Raw genomic sequence first — 13,141 nt, 5'->3', positions numbered from 1 at the left:
ACATACTTAAACAAGAAATATATCTTTATGTTAAATTTGGTATAGAAATTTTACATCTCCTGCTCAGTATATTTAATTTATTACACAGACTGTGTATTTTCATTCACAAGCCACAGCTTCTATTAAATTTAATTAATCTCCCCCTGTGGTGTTAAATAGAGGACATCTTCAAAGAGGTGGTAGCTTCCATTAGGTTGCTTTCTTTCCTGTGGCTTTGGAGGCAGAAGTACAGGCTGGCAGAGGGCAGCTTCTAAATGAAACTGTGTATTTTACAGAGTATGTAAAATTGACACAGATTTAGTGGAAAATGACATATACAACTTATGTGGCTGTATCTAGGCCACTGCATGGTATAAGTGAGTATTATTCATTCTACATTGTTAAAACTTGCATGTGGAACCATTGGGTGAACTTGGATAGGAATATATTCAGGGAAGAGAACACAGGTTTAATTTAGATGTGTATTTAGAAAATTACACAATATATTAAAATAAAAGTATAGCCCTTTGGCAGCCTAGGAAGCATTTGTGTGAACTTGTGAAAAAAGGAAAGCTCCTGCTATTAGAAGACTTTTTCTGTTCTGACTAATTTCTATTTATGGGGGGTAATTTAGAAATGAACAGAACTGAACTACTTCTTCCCATTACGCATCCTTCATATTATAATAAACCTAATAAAAAAATAGAAAACTCAGTGTATGTGTCTTGGCCAGCTCCTTGCAGTGCTTTCACAGAAAGGTAATGCTTGTATCTACATTGAAATAGAGGCATAGACCTGTAGTTACAGCAAGGTATGTAATTTTATGGTTTGCATCTTTAATCATTGACATAATAAGTCAGCTATCACAGCTGTTCAGTTACCAGAAAAATTAGTTGATGCTTGTTTACTGTGGGTTTCAGATGTAGTTCATTGTATTGGTACCATGGGGAGAATAGCTTCTCCCCAAAACTAAAATGTTCTTAGTAGGTTTCCACATTTCTTTCTGCATGTAGAGTGGGACTGGGGTATGACCAAGGAAGGGAGGTTGGGTAGTGGTTTCCTCTCTGAAATCATAGCTGACAGAGCCTAGGATTGTGGGACTGCTAAGAAGTAGCACACTGTGGTGGAGGAGGCCGGGACCGAAGGTCCAACTTTTCTTCTAGCTAGCCATATATCATTAGGAAAGTCATTTATTTATTTTGTTCATTTCTTCCTGTATAAATTAGAAATACCTCTCCACTCCATAGATTTGTTATGATGGGGAAAAACCTTAGGTATGTGGGTATCCACTCATGCTGTATTGATTTATGTCATTCAGTTTAGTTAAGGAATATGACTGCTTTGTTCTGGTATTTTGCTAGGTACAAAATTGTTCAATGACTATGATGCAGTTTTGGCTAGTTAAAAATTGTCTTAATTGCATGCATCTGAGATGTTTTTAGGTGTTGTCTCCACCCTTCCCTTACTTTTGGTGATGTATTTGTTTTCTGTTGCTGTTGTAGCAAATTATCATAAAAGTAGTGGTTTCAAACAATATCCACTTACCATCTCATGGTAAGTTTGATATTAGTCTCACCAAGCAAAAATCAAGATGTTTGCAGGGCTGCATTTCTTGCTGGAGATACTGGTGAAGAATCCATTTCCTTGCTCAGTCAGGTTGTTGGCTGAATTCAGTTCCTTGCAGTTGTAGGACTGAGTTCCCGTTTTCTTGCTGCCTGTCAGCTAGGTCTTTGCTCCTAGAGACATCTCTCAGGTCCTTCCGTGTGGTCTCCTACATTTCAGGGCAAGCAATCATATAAGATGACATCACAAATTGCAGGAATCAGGACATGGGTATCTTTGTTGTTGGGGGTGGGAAGGTTGGGGCAGCGTTCTACCGCAGAGAGTTCCAATTAATAATTGACATGGTGAAATATTAAGAATCTTCTTTGAGTAGATGTAACTAATTTTAGTTATTCTGTACAAGAACTGGAAACTAAATTTGTAATGGATACAGTTTTGAATGTTTCACTAAAACATACTTACACTTTCTTAAATTATATCCCTCAATTTTAATATTTTCTTGACTATTCTCAGTAAATAAGTTCTCTTATATTGTAGGGTGCTCTCATGGCATTTTTGTGCATATCTTGGTGTCTTTGTTATTTATTTGACACATTTTTATTGCTCTCCAAGGCTATTTCTTTACACAGCCATATGAATACTGTATCAAGTGTATGTGTGTGCATGTGTGCATGCATGTGTGTGTAGTTTTTAATCTTGGGAAAATTTGTGAATTGGGCAGTTATTTTTTGTGTTTTGCTGGGGATAAATGTATAATGGATTAATTAGGAACTGCACTTGACTTTTAGCTTTGGGATACCTGGGTGGCTCAGTTGGTTAAGCGTCTGCTTTTGGCTCAGGTCATGATCTCAGGGTCCTGGGATCGAGCCCCACATCGGGCTCCCTGCTCAGTAGGGAGCCTGCTTCTCCCTCTGCCTGCTGTTCCCCCTGCTTGTGCTCTCTCTCCCTCTTTCTCTCTCTTTCTCTCACAAATAAATAAATAAAATCTTAAAAAAAAAAGACTTTTAGCTTTGAAGATGCCTAAGTTAATTCTTTAACAAATTTTTGCCTTCTTAATTCTTTGCTTTATCCAGCTTATTCTAAATGATAGCTATTAAATAGTTATTGTACTCAGGGCTAGTTTTATATTCACGTATAGTAGCATATTGAGGGGTCCTGTAAGTCCTATCTATCTATAAATATTTCTCCTTCAAGTACCCAAAGTTTTATGCCTTTGTGTTTTTATGGTTATTTGGGATTAGAGCACCTACAAATACATATGTACTTGAAAAATACATTTTAAGCTTTTAGTTAAAAAAAAGAAATAGTTATTATTCACAAGTGATGATGAGGTATGGTTTTGAGGGGGGCACATAATTTAAAAAATAATGGCGTGCTTTTTCATAGTTGAACCCCAGGGGGAATGAGATCTCCTTTACCTGTCACATGGGGTTGATATGAGTATATAAAAGCTTCCAAACAGTGTCTCTTTGTGGGACAGAATTAATGTGGTACAGCATGTGGGGTCTCTACTGGTTACATTTCATATATTACAAACCAGTGTTTCTAATTTGATGACTTAGAAAAGAGCTTTACAAAAGCCCATTTTTTAATTGAAAAAAAAAAAACACAGCAAAACATTAGGTTTTGAAAAGATAACCCCAGGGTCACTGGTAATGTTGGAGATATTGGTGATTTTTATTCAGAAAAATCCTGTATGATACTCTAGAACAGAAGGGTATTGCCTTTAAGAGAACTCACCTACCTAAGAAGGGGGTTATGTAATTTCGCCCCATTTCATTGATCAGAGGTGAGGTTTTCACTGAAGAAAAATGGAGAGGAAAGTTCTAGGTAGCTACATGCCCATTTGCCTACTGAGTTAGGCAGAGTTCAGCTTCAGAGAGTGCTCAGTGAGTTCCTCTTTTGCAACAGGAATTGTGCTACGTGTTTGTACAAAGAAGAAAGATGTTTTCTTTGTCTTCAAGGAGCTTTTATAAAGAGCAGAAGGGCTTTTAATAAACCTCCATTTTCAAAACTGTAGTATGAATAGAACATACTATCTAGTTATTTATTTTAGGCATCTTTATAGCATTGAACATTAGAGTAATCTAGAATGAAATGCTATATTTTTTTCTGGTAGAGATTTAAAACTATATAGCACTTTAGCAATTGAAATAAGATATTGGTGCATATTTGAGATGAATGTTTTCCATTTCTGGAGCATTCTCTCCTTCTGTGGTGCAATGGAGTCCATGATTACTTCTGTGCAGGAGCTGTGGTGGCCCTCACAGGTCTGCTTCCTGGCTAGGTTGGATCAAAGAGCTGGCCTGCAGGTTGTATTTCATTTTTCCGTTTGGTAGGATGAAGTGCAGTTGTTTTGATGTTAGGTTTGATGGATTTGTTTGCCACTGCATTCATTAGCTTCACATCAAAAATCTGACAGGCTGTTAAATGAAACTTTGGCTTAGATTTTCAGCTTGACTGTTTGGAGACATTTGTGAAGATATTTTGTTTTTGTGTCGCAGCAGCCTCAAGCACTGTGATTGTCTCGAAGGGAAGAAAAGTTATTTACTGTACTGATTTTCTCCAGTAAAAAAAGAACCATTGTCTTGGGGACAGTCATATCTAGCCTACACCATCAGAAGTAGTGTATTTATGACCATGTGTGCAGTGTGAGAGACTTATCTATGGCACGATAAATAATGTTATCTTCTTGGAAGGAAAGGTAGTAGTTGGTGGCTCCAAAATGATACCTCTTATTTTGCATTAATTTTATTTTAGGTGATAATCTATTAACATGATATGCCAGAAAGTTGAAAAATTACACTACAGAGCCAGGAGTGTTCTCTTATGAACTTCAGGAGCATTACTTCACAATATAATTTTAAAGCATTCTGACATTTGAATCCTTAAACGTTTGAATGAGTTTAAAAAGATAGAATTTTGAAATTGATTTCCCTTTAATCTGGAGTGGATTTCAATTATTAAATTGTCTTGCCTACAAGAGCTGTGGAATAGCTTCATTCCATTTTATATTTTAATCCTTTTCTAGAGTTAGATTTCATTATTCTTAAATTGGGTAGCACCCTTCCAAAAAAATCTTTAATCTTGGGCAGTCTTTTTTAAAACAATCAGGGATCATTTTAATGGTGAGTCCCTATGTTATATTTTAATATGTTTTAGATCACAGAATTTCTTTATTCTTAGAGCATGTGAAAGAAAGGAAATGTAGACTAACAGTTCCTGCATTCTAATTTTGAGTGTCTGATGTGGCATATATAATATGAACTTTGGGAGCACAGAGATTTTATATTCTCATTTTCTCTTTTTACCTCTACTTTATTTCTATTTCCTCGGCACTGGTGGTACAACATAGAGTACAAAATACCATGTAGAGAAACAGAATCATTCATGTCTTTTGGAGCTTCTACTCTAACTGGGGTTTAGTATTTATATATCTGGAAGAGGTATTAAGAAAGAAAATATTCATATTATGTCCTCATCTTATTCTGATAAAGTATTGAATTGTGGGATTTAGAAAATCTGAGACTTCAAGTAGTGTAGTAGAAAGCCAGTTGATTAGTAAATATTGTGTCTGCAGGAGAGATATCTGGAACTCAAGTCCTCAGAGCTAGGGAGACTGATTTTATTTATTGCTAACTTAAATTTGCTGGATTTTGGGATTTGAGTTACATGGTTTATGACACTGATGTTTAGTTGCTAAACTGAAATCAAGATAATGTCTGTTTTTGAGGCTTTAGTTTAAGTCATACCTTAAGAAAAAGTAAGTTGGCGGGCGCCTGGGTGGCTCAGTTGGTTAAGCATCAGGTCATGATCTCAGGGTCCTGGGATCAAGTCCCCTCATCAGGCTTCCTCCTCAGCGGGGAGTCTGCTTCTCCCTCTCCCTCTGCCTCTCCCCCCTGGCTTGTATGCTCGCTCTCTTTCACTCACTCTCTCTCTCTTTCTCAAATAAATAAATAAAATCTTTGAAAAAAAAGGAAAAAGTAAATTGGCTTTTTTGAATAACTTACATACTCTACTGAGAAAAAATTAATTTGTTTTTAAGTTATTTTACTTTCATATAGTTTGATAGTAATGATTGCTGAGATTGAGTGCTTATGATATGCTGGGTCTTGTCCAGGGCACTTAATCCGTGTTACTTCATTCTATTTCTGTTATGGTGCCAGTTCAGAGAAAATCTGATGTCTTCTGCCCTCTACCACCCCCTTTCTCAAATGTGGGAGGAGGAGAAGAGGAATGATGTATAAAGTGAGGATGGTGCGGCTGGGATCAGAGGCAGAAGGTTGACCCCCCCAGTGTGCTATTTCCTTCTGGACTCGTCTCCCTGGATATGGTGGATTAAATAGGTGCCAGTCTACTATGTGATTGGTGGGATCACTTTCAAGATTCTTGAAGATTCAGAATGATCCTGTCTACTCTGTAAGTTGTAAGGGGGAGTTTGCACCCTAACTGGGGAGTTAGAACAAAATCGAGGGCACACATACCTGTTCTTATGATTATCAAGGACCAAATTCTATTGCAGGACTTTTGAAACTTTGGGATTTTTTTTAACAATCTCTTTTACTTTTTCCATATTTATTCAGTGTTTATAATAGTAAATACAGAGTAAAAAATTCTACAAAAGGCTCAGTCCCAGATAGGTGTTTGGAGAAGAGAGGGAAAGTTGGGGTGTGTGTTCTAGCCAGTGGTGACCCAGAAAGGAGAGGAGTGGTAAGCATACCTGGGGATATTTGAGGGAAGTAGGCTGGCTAGCCCCTTGAAGGAGGAAGCGGATGATGGGAGAATTAGCTGGGCTTCGGGTACCGTACCCCCAGAGTTTATAGCAGTCAGATAGCCTGGTTCCTCATAGCTTTCATTCTTTCCTATGCAGGGTTTCCTGCATCCCTGTATCCCCACCCAGCAGCTACCACTGACAAAACAAATAGTGGTTCATCTAGTAGGGTGTTGTTATCTCACTTGAGGGATTCAGAGGTAGGTGGTCCCAGGGTTGGTGTAACTGCTCCGCAGCAGTGTTATGAGGTCCCCTGCTCTTCCTGTCCTTCTGTTCTACCAGCCTTAGTGGGAGGGTATTCATTAGAGCTTACTCTAGGCATGTTCTCTCCAAGGACAGGAAGGAAGGAGACATTACGAAGGTGACTCACCCACCCTTCCTCTGTTTGGGAGGAAATCTTTCCTTGAAGTTCACCTGAAAACTTCCTTTTATATTCCATGGCCATCCATAACTGTAAGGAAGGCTGGGAAAGTAAATGGCAAGTCACTGGCCTGTTTAGGCCCTGCTTGTGCTGGGCCCTGTGCTGTGGTTAAAGAAGTAAATAAGACAGATGTGATCTCTGTCTTTTGGAGCTAAGAGTCTCCAGCAGTTGTTCTCAACCCTGTGGGGCTTTACAAGTACAGACCCCTGGTCCCACCCAGACCAAGGATAGTGATCTCTGGTAAGCGGATACAAGTATTTGAATTTTAAAAATCCCTCTAGCTGAATCTGGTAGATGCTTTGGGTTGAAAACCACGGGTCTTTAGTGAATTAAATAGACCTTTGTTGTTTGGATTGAGGTCCTTCAGCATCATATAATTTTTTTTTCTACTAAAAGGCATTTTAGGGAGCGCCTGGGTGGCTCAGTCATTAAGCATCTGCCTTCGGCTCAGGTCATGATCCCAGGGTCCTGGGATCGAGCCCCACATCGGGCTCCCTGCACAGTGGGAAGCCTGCTTCTCCCTCTCCCACTCCCCCTGCTTGTGTTCTCTCTCTCAAATAAATCAATAAAATCTTTAAAAAAAAAGAAAAGGCATTTTAGGTTTTAAACCATCAATGTAGAATCCATTTGTAAATTGGAGATGTGTAATAATTTTCAAGTATATTATTAATAGCCCTTTTTCTGTGAGAATTAATAGGTATTTTGGGCACATGTAGAATTCGGTGTTTCATGAATGTCCTGTGAGTATGCCCTTCAGCATTTTTAGAGGAAAGAAGAGAGTGTGTTGGAAAAGAGGAGGATGAGTGTTAAAGGTAAGAGGGTACTGTATATAGCTGTTTCTTTCTTTTTTTTTTTTAAAGATTTTATTTATTTATTCATGAGAGACAGAGGGAGAGAGAGAGAGAGAGAAAGAGAAGCAGAGGGAGAAGCAGGCTCCCAAGGAGCAGGGAGCTCAATGCGGGACTCGATCCCAGGACCCTGGGATCATGACCTGAGCCGAAGGCAGACGCTTAACCATCTGAGCCACCCAGGCGCCCTATATAGCTGTTTCTAAGGTTAACTATAAGAGCTTTTTGTCTAGTGTACTGGATTTGTAACTGTTTTGGGAATCCTTTTTTTGTTTTTTTAATATTCCCTCTTAGTTTTTCTCCTGTTTTTTTTTTCCCCATTATGGAAAAATAGTATAAAATAAAACTCTTAATCTCTTATAATAATATAATTATACAGTAATATATTTGGTTTATCAAAGCTGAATATAAATTATCAAAGAGATAAATAGTCTTCCTATTTAAAATAATATGGAAACAACTTTATCCTGCTTCCTCCTCCCAGAATCCTTGTATCTCCTTTAAGCTTATTTTTATTCTTACTACTGTCTGGCACACTGTGGGTAATACCTTAATTTGTTTGTCTCCCTTGCAGTAGAATGAGAGATCTGTAAGAGTAGGGATTTAAAAAATGATTAGTATCAAAAATATCAGTATCATTTTGTGTTCTCTACCCAGCACATAATAGATGCACAAGAAATAGTTTGTTGAATGATTAAATGACTTCTTGCCCAAGGCCATCTAATTAAAAACATCAGAACCAGGATTCAAACATAGGAATTTTGCCTATATTTTATTGTTTTCTTCTTATGTAAACAGTGTTCTCTTTTTTACATTTCAGCTAACATTCACTGACTGCTCTGTTACACAGAACAAAATAATTACAAATTTCATGTATAAATTTATCACATTTAAAAATTTTCCTCTTGAGAACTTGTAGCTTTCCAGTCTGTATCTGAAACCCATTTTCACTTCTTAACTCATCATATCAACTCAGATGGTAAAGCCTAAGATGTCATGGCAGAAAAGGAAATGGTTTGCAAAGTTTGGGGACAATGCAAGAAAACAAAAAACATGGGCCATTTGAGTACAGTCAGTTCTCCCTCTACCACTGATAAGCTGATTTTCTTTGGGAGTATCACTCTGCCTTGCTATCATGTTAAAATAAATAGTGGTTCTGTTCCTAACTTGATTCAAAAGCTATGGTTAGACATATGATCACACATGAGCTAGAAGGCAGTCAATATCAATACTTTAGTATGACCAAAGAATAAATGATGAGGGGTAAAAGGAACACTATTTGTGGCTGTGGGGCTGGATTTGAATATAGGCACTGCTGCTTGCAAGTGATTGATCCTCTTGCTGGTGGTTTGATTTACGTGATAACTTTATGATTTGTTGCTGATTGTTTTCTCTTATACAGTGGCTATCTCAAATGATCTGTTTAGTCTTTTGATAAAATGTGGTAACTTAAAGAAAAAGCTAGTTAGAGGAGTACTTGGGAAAAATTCTTCAAAGTGAGGTCTGAACCCTTGGCTCAGGTACATACTGATTTTTCTTTCCCGGTGGATGAGCTAAGTGTGAATTAGGACGACTTCTTCTTTTTCTTCTTCTTCTTCTTTCTTCTTTCTTCTTTCTTCTTTCTTCTTTCTTCCTTCTTCCTTCTTCCTTTTTCTTTCTTCTTTCTTCTTCTTGATTTTATTTATTTGAGAGAGAGAGAGAGAAAGTGTGCGTGTGTGCGTGAGTTGGGGGAGGGGCATAAGGAAAGGGAGAGAGACAAGCAGACTCCCCACTGAGCAAGGACACATGACTCAATCCCAGGACCCTGAGATCATGACCTGAGCCAAAGTTGGACACTTAACCAACTGAGCCACGCAGGTGCCCCCATGAATTAGGACTTCTTAAATAAGGCATACCAACCAAAGTCCTTGTTCCCTTTCCTTTGAGATACCCTTCTCTGCTGATGCAACAAGCGTAACATGTAGATGCCTGATTTGAAGCTTTGGTATAGGAGTCTTGCTTACTTGATCATTTGATAGGACCTTTTTGAATCAAAAGAAAGTTTTAATGGGATTTCACTGAGGTCAGTGGCTATAATTAAACTTTAATTTGTGGACCCATAATCTATCCTCCCTGTGCTCTGAGCAAGGTGATAGAACACACCTCTTTTTAGAACTGCTGGTCATAACTGTAGCCTGGAAATTCCCCACAAGGGCTGTATCCCTGAGAGCACTTGCTGCCAGTGCCAGGGACCATATTCAGGTGGAAAGCTGAAAGTAATGAAGGTGTGTTGCTGAACAAGGTTTTGATATTTAAATATCAAAGGGAATAAAGAATGGGTGATGAAACTCATGATTACTCTCTATTACTGTTTTAATAGTTCCACATCTTTGTAATTAGAAGAATCAGAGTGTTAGCCAATTCAAAGAGGAAAGATGTCCCCAGTTAGGCAGACCCTGAAAAAGTCTCATATAATACAGAAGCCTAGTACCTAGTTCTCTCCCTCGTTTAGCCATGCCTATTATTTTTTAATTTACTATAATTTTATCCCCTACAGGCTATGGCCGGTAATAGTTTTTGCCTCTTTCTAAAACAAGGAAGGCAAAACACGAGTGTCTTCTGGACATTGTGGATTCTGTGGAGGGATGATTTCCAACATGATAGCTTAGAGCACTAATTAATTCTTTGTGGCACTATCTACAAAATTTAGTGCTTAACAGCTAATTCTTTCAGGCATTATTTTTTGTCTTTTATTTGTATTGATCAGTTTGCATTTTTCCATGTGCTGTCTTTAAGTGAGGACAGTATCAATACTTGTATGCCTTGTTGCTTCTTGAGTGCAGTTTTTATGATGGTTTCATGTATCTCTTATTATTGTTTAATATTTTGATTTTTATTATATTTGAGTGTGAGCAATGAATAAATGTTTAAATAAGGGAAATTTCAACTTAGAGTTATAATGTCATTTAAGAATACGAAGAATTAAAAAAAATGAAGAAACAAAATCTTAACATTGGGGAATTGTCTATTGTGTAATCATACATATCAGTATTTTGGGGTACAGGGGATAAGGGTTGCATAGGTACATATATTTCATTATTATTGCTATTTTGTAACCTTTTATGAGAAGGTTAGAAAAACATTTTAAGGAAAAAAGTTAACATGTGTTAAGTTCTGTGTGTAACATCAAAGTTAGCTTTATAAAATTAATTATAACTTGCATCTCCTTTCAATACACTTAATTAGAAATAAAGCTCAAGCAGTTATTGAGGCTCTATGCTCACATAGGATTGCTGAGTCCCACTCAAGGTAGTGACACAGGGTGTGGATGTGGTAGACCCTCTGGGGAGTAATATACTTTGTCTTGAATCTCTCTCAGGTTCTGTATATACTTGTGCAGAGCTTCCTTTTCCTCATGTAGAAGGGAAGCATTGTTGTGCATTAGTAAGGGGGTACAAGTTCAAGGGTTATTTGGACTGATTGAAATTCACACTTTTACTTGCTGTGTGTTTGGAGTGAGTACTTAACTAACCTGTCCAAATCTCCCTTTTCTCATATGTAAAATGGAGATTATAGCCTCTTTATAGTTGTTATGAGAAGTAAATACAATTAAATATGTAAGGAGCTTTGAAAAGTTGTGCCGAGTACTAGATAGATAATGTGTGCATCTTTCTTCCAGAATTCCAGTTTGGGGAATTGACCTTGTCTCAGTGGTGGGTGTGACCGGTCTAAGAGAAATCTGTTTCTTTTTCCAGTGATGATGGGTCAGTTCAGTGGGCCAGTTCCTGGCCCAGCAGAAAGAAGGGTTGGGTTGGTGGAGATGGAGGAAAATGCCAGCTCGCCTACATGAGTGTCGGGAGGCTCATCTCTCTAGACAGGCACAAGGAAGCACTGAAGTCTGCAACCTGCAATCATAAGGGGACCGGGCCTAGCTTAAAGTCCATGCTTTGGACACCAGATTAGAGAGCTGAAACGGTTCTGTTTAAAATCAAAATCTAGAGAAAGCAGGCCAAATGTTTTATTTTTCATAACTTTGTCAGAGATACAAGTGTTCATTGCTCCATTTCTCTGGCATTTCCTTCCTTAAAAGGAGTTTTGATGGCAAATTTGAGTGCAGGTAAACAAAACCAACCCAATCACACAGACCTGTGTTAGAATTCTGGCTCTGTGTTGGGCTACTATGTAATCTGCTTCTGTGAGCTGCATTTTTCCTACTCGTAAGGAGGGCTTTAACCCTCCCCTTATCAGCCTGTGGTGAGGATGGCAGGGTAGCTGGTGCAGTCATCTAGCACCATGCATGTCTCACTGAAAACATCTTTAAAAAGTGATCCATCACGGGTCATTTCTAAGTCAGGGAATTCCCTGATACTAATTTGGAGAACGCTGGCAGAGTTCAGGCCTGAGGCGCTGAGAAACTGTGGCTGTTGGGATAGGATTTGCAGGATAAGTGCTAACAGCAGGCTGGGCAGATGGATTGCTTTATATATTTCTACTGATTTCTCACATTCATTCACTCTTACTTTCTGCCAGCACAAGGGCAGTATGAAAAGAAGTGACATCACCCTGCAGTGCTTGGGGTTCTGTGGGCCAGAGTGCTAAGGGGAGATATACGGAGGGGTTGTTGCTTATGTCTTCAAAAGCATACTGTAGCTCTTGGGCCCTGTGTTGAATCTGAAAAACCATGTGTTGTAAATCCCTGGAAAGAAAACCATCATGGATATTAGAGATTCCTGCTAAGTTTAACTCTCATCGCCCACACATGGCTTTCATATACTCCAGGTTTTTATTTGAATTAAGATTCAAAAGTTACGTAGTTTCCAGCAACTTTTTAAATTTTCATAACATATTTTTAGAAGGCCTAGTAATAATTCCAGTGATTCTTGGTAGAGTATTTCCAGTTTTGGGGAATGTATATTCTGGGTCATCCTGTAAGTATTAATTTTTTAAAAATTGGACTGTTCTGATGATTATTAGAGTAGCATGGAAACCTGTTTCTTTGCAGGTAAATAAAATTGAAAAATTGTTCAAACCTCAGTATTATTCAAAGTAATAGTGAAGGATTTCTTTTTCTCATTCGTAAAGATAAAAGGAAAATCTCCATTGCTCATGAGAATGTAGTTGCTAGAGTGGGCACTCTGCATTTCTGTTAGGTGGCAGTATAATTGGTATAAGCATCCTAAAAAGCAGGTAGGTAGTATATATCGATAGCCCTTGACATCTCCATGCCCTTGACCCATTCTTCCACTTCTAGAATAATCAGAAATGCAGGCAAAAGTTCATTGATGAAAATGATTGTTGTAGTACAATTTTGTCAGCAAAAATTGAATTATAACTAAAATGTCCAGTGATAAATGGGAATCATTGAGTAAATTATGGTGTGTCCATGTACTAGAATCCTTTTAATTTTACAGAAAATTATTTGAAAGGAAATCATTGTAGCTCTTAATATTATTACCCAAATACTCATTGTTAAAATGTATAAAAATACAAGAAAAAATTGGGATGCCTGGGTGGCTGAGTTGTTGGGCATCTGCCTTCGGTTCAGGTCATGATCCCAGGATCCTGGGATCGAGCTCTGCA

The 13,141-nt window shown here is 38.0% G+C and overlaps 1 protein-coding gene across 10 annotated transcripts in view; it reads left to right on the top strand.

Annotated features, from left to right (window-relative positions):
- KDM4C (lysine demethylase 4C) overlaps window positions 1–13,141 on the top strand; it is a 567,234-nt gene that overhangs the window by 203,718 nt on the left and 350,375 nt on the right. The window lies entirely within an intron of this gene.

Source organism: Zalophus californianus, chromosome 13, assembly GCF_009762305.2.
Source record: "Zalophus californianus isolate mZalCal1 chromosome 13, mZalCal1.pri.v2, whole genome shotgun sequence".
NCBI classification, from domain to species: Eukaryota; Metazoa; Chordata; class Mammalia; order Carnivora; family Otariidae; genus Zalophus; species Zalophus californianus.
Note: the sequence above shows the minus strand (reverse complement) of the source record. Positions and strands in the feature narration are given on the sequence as shown.